Source organism: Amblyomma americanum, chromosome 1, assembly GCF_052857255.1.
Source record: "Amblyomma americanum isolate KBUSLIRL-KWMA chromosome 1, ASM5285725v1, whole genome shotgun sequence".
Lineage (NCBI taxonomy): Eukaryota > Metazoa > Arthropoda > Arachnida > Ixodida > Ixodidae > Amblyomma > Amblyomma americanum.
In genome coordinates this window covers 492611742-492617926 of record NC_135497.1, presented here as the reverse complement: position 1 = coordinate 492617926, position 6185 = coordinate 492611742, and positions in this window count along the sequence as shown.

Sequence of the window (6185 nt, the reverse complement as noted above, 5' to 3'; positions counted from 1 at the left end):
ATGCAGAGAGACATCCTCCTGTTTGTATTATTTCTCTGTGCTGCTGGCAGCAGAAAAATTTCATAATGATATCAGTAGCTCTTCTATCTCATTACTTTCAAGCAATTCGTGGAACAGCAGTGCAAATATATATTGTCATAGCAAAAGTGATGTAAGAAAGTACCAGTGGAGCCTTCAAATGACAAAGCAAACCATCTGATTCGTACACCTATCTTTCATCGACTAGTTCACAGTGCCGCTGTAATTTGGAGTCAATTTCATGCAAATTAGCAAAACATTGTAGTAGATAAGCTTGTTAGGATGAAATCCGTTTGCAACAGAGGCCGACGACTGCCATAAAAAAGGAACGGCTAAAACAAAGACATTTTGGGGTTCCCTTCGTTACAGCAAGGTTCAATTGAATATTTTAAACATCAGCAAATATTCGCCAATTATAAGGCTCTGATTTCCACCTTCAAGAGTGCACACTGCCGCTCTTGAAGGCCTTCGCAATCACCACCCAGTTCCGTGCTGCTTCACTGTCTCAATACATTATACATGGCCCGCACGTCGCATTCAGTGCCATCGGTTGCAATGCGGCCATGCTGTTCTGAACCACTGCCAGACTGCCTCTAGCTTACCGCCGCCTCTGTTTTCTCACACAGAGTTGATTCCCGTCCATCCGCAGCTTCACTATGGTTTTGTGCATCATCCTCAGTGGCTCCAATCATAGCGACAGGTACAGGCACAAGAAGAAGCAGACTAACATGAACTTAGCACAAGAACTCTAAGATCCCAGAGCACAAACAGATGCAGGTTGTGGCTAGCTCGGACTAAGCAAGACAATTTTGACCCCAAGCGCCTCAATATACATGAGTGAAGAGTGCACTTTGTCACAGATAAGAGGTTTGGGTCGTGAACTTAATGTCTGCAAAACCATGGTGAGCAAGTACTACACCCTGAAGGAGTGAATGTTTTTGTTTCGAGTGAGGCCATCTGACTTATTTGACAACCCAGAACCAGACTGGACCCTCTGTCACTGCATATACCTTGGCTACAGCACTAGGCAAATTGGTTCAGATCACCACAGCCAGAGCCAGCAACAACGGCAGAGAGGACCGCGTGCTGAGGCCAAGCTTTAGGTATCGTAGACTCGTTGCAGACAGGATCCTCGACAAGCAGCTCATGAAATAGTTCTGTACCTCCAATGATTTGAGGTTTGCATTCTTTATAATGCCACAAAGCTGGAAGAGTGAACTGGATAGTTCACGATCCCTGTGGGTCACTTCAGACCACATCGACATCTATCATCGCATCGTAACCCGGCCACACTGTGTATGCATCCATATTGTCGCACATTTCCACCTTTTCTGTGCAGCGCACGTGCACTGATCCAGCAAGTTCAAAGTAATAGCCTGCATTGAATAGCCGATTCCCCTGTGGAGGCAGCATCACGAATGAAAGGATAAGGAAATAATCCAAAACGTCTAAGGAGCAGTCAGGCCTCGCAGGGCGGACGGGCTGGGATCGAATGGTTTGGCAGCACGGCCGCCAGCGCTTGATAGGGGTAGAAGTGACGTCACTAGCAAGCCATGTATTGACTCAAATGCTGCTGCAGCTAACTGTGCAGCAACTAGTGTTCATCTCCTGAGTCATAGACAATTGGTTCGAAAGTCATTGAAATGCCCATGTGATAGAGGTATCTTTTCAATCACGAGCGATAAACTTGGCCAAGAACAAAGCACAGTCAGTCCTAAATGTTTTCAAACCTGTAGAGTCCAGGGACCTGGAAACTGGATATCACCATAATACAAGGCACTGCAGTGTTTGAGATCACATGCGAATTTGAACTGGCAATCGCTTTTGATGCAGATGAAGCAATTACATCAGCTCACAAATGCATGTGTGCATCATTCATTAGCCTCCCTGTTTTGAAAAGATTAGTCACTTGACAGGCTAGCAAAAGGCGCCCGTGTGCTGTGAAGTGTTGGCGCAAGTCAAAGACGGTTATACAAATCCGGGGCCCTCCAATACAGCGCCCGTAACAGCCCATGCGTCGCTTCGGAATGCTAGACACCACAATTCACAATTGCACACATTGCGTTATCCCGGAAATAAAACCTTTTACGGCATGTTGTGACGACCGCGACTGGGCAGCGGAACCACTTGCACCCTGGGGCGGATGGGCCCGCCTCCTCTCGAGCGCGGCGGATTAACTCCGCCGCTCACTTTTTCGGCCAGTGGCAATACTGCCAATCATGTGACAGCCACCCGACAGGGATGACAGTCAAGTTGTAATCCTTCATCGGGAACTTCACTACCGCAAACGGTTTTGGTGGCATGCTGCAAGGAATAAAGTGATGCAAGCAAAGATTAGTGCGTAAACATTGATTTTTCACAAGCTCGCTCGCCCTATTCTCATGTTCTTCTCGCAAGAAGGTCTCGCGACACATCTCAGAAGCAATACAACGCAGCGTTAAGAAAATAAGTGCATGAAAAAGGCATACAATTGAAGGTGCACATGTCGTCGGTCCGAACCCATGAGGCAAGCTAGCCTCCCACACGACTATAAGATAGTACAATTACAGAACAGGGCAACAAATGACGCCTCTCCCCTAATTGCTACTCATGACAGTAGGCTCATGAGGAAATAAAACAAAACTATTAACAAAAAAGTATAAATACTTACGTAAGTGGCGGGCTTGACGATCACGGTGAAAACGCAGCGCCGACCGGACAAAGAACGAGATGGCATCCGTCGGAGCGGTCGGACGGGTAGCAAGGGTTGCCAGATAGCTCCAAGCATAGGTAGCCAGCTGGCCTCCGTAGTAGCCCTAATGTCGCCAAAAAGCTTTGTTTTTGCATGGTAACTCCTTAGCCATATTAAACTATTTTTGGCAAGTATATCTACATAATACTATTAGAAGTAGCGTAAAGCTTGCCTGCAAGCGAATTCATGATTAAACATATTAGGTGTTCATCTTAAACGTCGTGTTTTATTTTTTTCTCAAAGCAAAGCATTAACGGGAAAATAACAACACGCAAAAACACCGCACAATAAACTCACTGAGTAATAATATGCATTCAGCAATGCAGTATAGATACAGCTCACGACAATTTCACTGAACACAATAAAATAAATACTCTACAATAAATTTCAAGGCAAACTCTAGTACAGGTTGCGGCTAGCACAAGATATAGCACTATATACGGAAGTAGTCTAGAGAGGGATCTCAGGCATCGTGACCTGATTCGAAGGGGAACAGTTTGGCCCATACATGGTCAGTGACCTTCAAATTCATCAGAGGCATGCCTGACCATGGAGACGAACTTTCGTCGTCGTACCCTAGAATATATGTGTTCCCATTGATGTCTGAGCTGGCATTCTCTTTGTTGTCACAACTGTCATCAAACGCAGCCGCCGAACAAATGTTCAGCCAGTTCCTTCCTGCGAAATAGAATGTAGATCTATAACTAGACTTTGCAAGCGCTCCTCCATGTACGTGAAATTTCGTATGGCCGGGAATGGAGGCTGCTAGAAGGATTTTAAACCGGCCAAAAATTTTTGTCCAGTCTAAGCCCTAAGTCTTAGCTGAACATTTGTTTGACGGCTGCGTTTGATGACGGCAGTGACAAAAAAAGAGAGTGCCAGCTCAGACATCAATGGGAACATATCCGTCTGGTCAGACATCAATGGGGAAGTCCGTCTGGTCAGGCATCATATACTGATGATTTTGAAACTCACTGACCATGTCCACGTTACGATAGACGTTTCTGAACCCATACGTACGGCTCATCAACTCGACATGTGACCTTCAACTTCATCAGCGGGAACGTCTATCGGCTTTCCAACATTTTTTTGCATTTATCACGCAGAACCGGGTATTGTCTGACACATCGTCGACTTTCGTTAGAACACGCGATTGTCAGATTCGATTGCATAAATTGAGTTTGTTGTTACGAAATCACCGAATGGACGATGGACAAAACCGATGGTGTTCGGGACGGCACCGGTCACTCAGAAGCTTTAGGTTCGCAGTAATGCCTCTTAAAATCACTTTTAATGCAGGAAAAAAAAGAAGAAACGCTGCGGCACCTATGCAGCAGGAAACGTTTGTCAGAGATATGCTGATCAGGGGAAGATATTTCGGGGCTGTCGAGAAAAAACCATACCACATGTCCTGAAATACAACATTTGTGCTGCTCCCATTCGGTGTTGTCGTTCTGCGTAGCTGCACGCAACTCATTAGCGTGTTCGCAAAAGAACTGGCGTAGTTACCGTACGGTACAGCTAAAGCTCGCCGGACAGGGGCCGGTGTCTTCCACCGAAGCCCTTGTTCATTCGCTCAAATTAATTTCACCGATTACAAATGCAACAAAAAGGCAAATTTTGATCATCGGTGTTTATTTCCATAATATGTATTCTTTCTGCGTAGCAGGGTTCTCTACTTTTCAATGCGCCGATCAAAGCGGCCTTCAATTATAGCCCACTTATTCACAATTAATCGCAAGACAGGTGCTATTCTGAGCCAACTTGACGCACACAAGTAAGCCGTTAGGTGTATGTGGGAAGATAAGATGTCCAGCACGGCCGCCATCACTTCGGACTATATTGCGAATAATCAGAGGCGTCACATGAGGCCGGCGTACGTTTCTCCGTACTCATGCTGCCGTTTTAGAGTACCTGTGCTTCATTTGAAAGCCTGGCGTAAAGAATTCTATTACATTATATGAAAAGCAGTCAATGTGGGGGTAGCCCACGCACTTTAGATTCACGCATTTTGTGCCTTGATTTTTGTGTAAAGGCTGTTGGGCTGATGCCCCGTCTGTCCCGAAGCCCACACAATATTTCACGACAAGTTTTCTACCAGCTATCAGCACTTCAATAGAGAAAATAGCCTCTCCACATCGATCACTGGCACCAAGCCGAGAAAGGCTGTGAACAAATCACAAAAAATATAAATAACGGACATTGACTACATTTGCTCCGGCAATCCTACTGTAGAGTGTAGCTATCACTGGAGTGGATGGATGAGCGAGTTAAGGAGGCTATGAGCTGAACAGTTATGAGCGAGCGGTTTTAAATATGGAGGTACAGCAAGCGTATTTTAGACGCATTCTTTGAGACTTTATACTAATGGTGTCTTCGACTGGTCGCTTTAGATCGCTCTAGAGCGCTCTGAGAGACGACCGCACATTCGGCTGGTCGAAACCGGGTGCTCTGACTACATTCGGTTGGTTCTTTCTGAGCGCTCGCCTCCAGCTCTGAGCGCTCTGACGCGCTCCGAGAAAAAAGTCAGAGCGGCTCCGAGATGTGTTTGCGCGGCGTCCCCTACTTGTAGGCAGAAGCAAGTGTTGGCTTTTTGTGTAGTCACGCATTTGTAGCGTCCTTGCTGAGTTGTGTTTTGCGTGGGCCGCGCTGTGTGAAACAAAAAATGACCAAGAGGAGCCGGTTAACTACGCTTGGAATGCCGTCTGTGTTGCTGTCACATCTAGCACATGACAACAGCGATTCCAGCAGCAGCTCAGACGAGGACGACAGTGCTATCTACAAGGCGATGTTTAAAGAAATCTTCAGCGTGCCACAGTGTGTGCCGAAAGTTGCTGAATATGTCTGCACAGTGGTGCAACACTACTCCGGAGAAGAGGTAAGTGTTTATGCGCGAGTATGGTCTGATGAGTAATGATCTTTTACAGTTCCGCAGGAATTTCCGCCTGAGACGCCAGGCATGCTATGACCTCATTGCGAAGCTCGAGGAGTCTGAATGCTTCCCGTCGAATAGACACCACGGCGGTTCTCCGGCAAAGACGCCAGAGGAACACATTCTTTTCTTTGTCTGGTGAGGTTCGTTTCAAGCGCCAAGAAAATGAGAAACGATAGGTTGGATGCGAATAATGCGCGTGATAGATGAAAAATTTTTCTGAGCTGTGGGGCTGTTTGTGGATGCAAAACAAGATATGCAATCCCGTACTCATGTTTGCTATAGTTTCTTCCAGTTGAATATGTACTTAATTATAATTTAGTAATAATAGAGTTTATTTCCATCAAAGTGATGGCTGCTGAGTAAAAACTGCCCGAAGGAACGGCAGCTTGACCAAAGCTCACAGCTCCCTCAGCATGTTTCCACTTCTTTTTTTTTTCTACAGCACGCGTTCTAAAATTGAGCCTTGTTTACTTCTATAAAATCATTGTATTGTATGCGCTT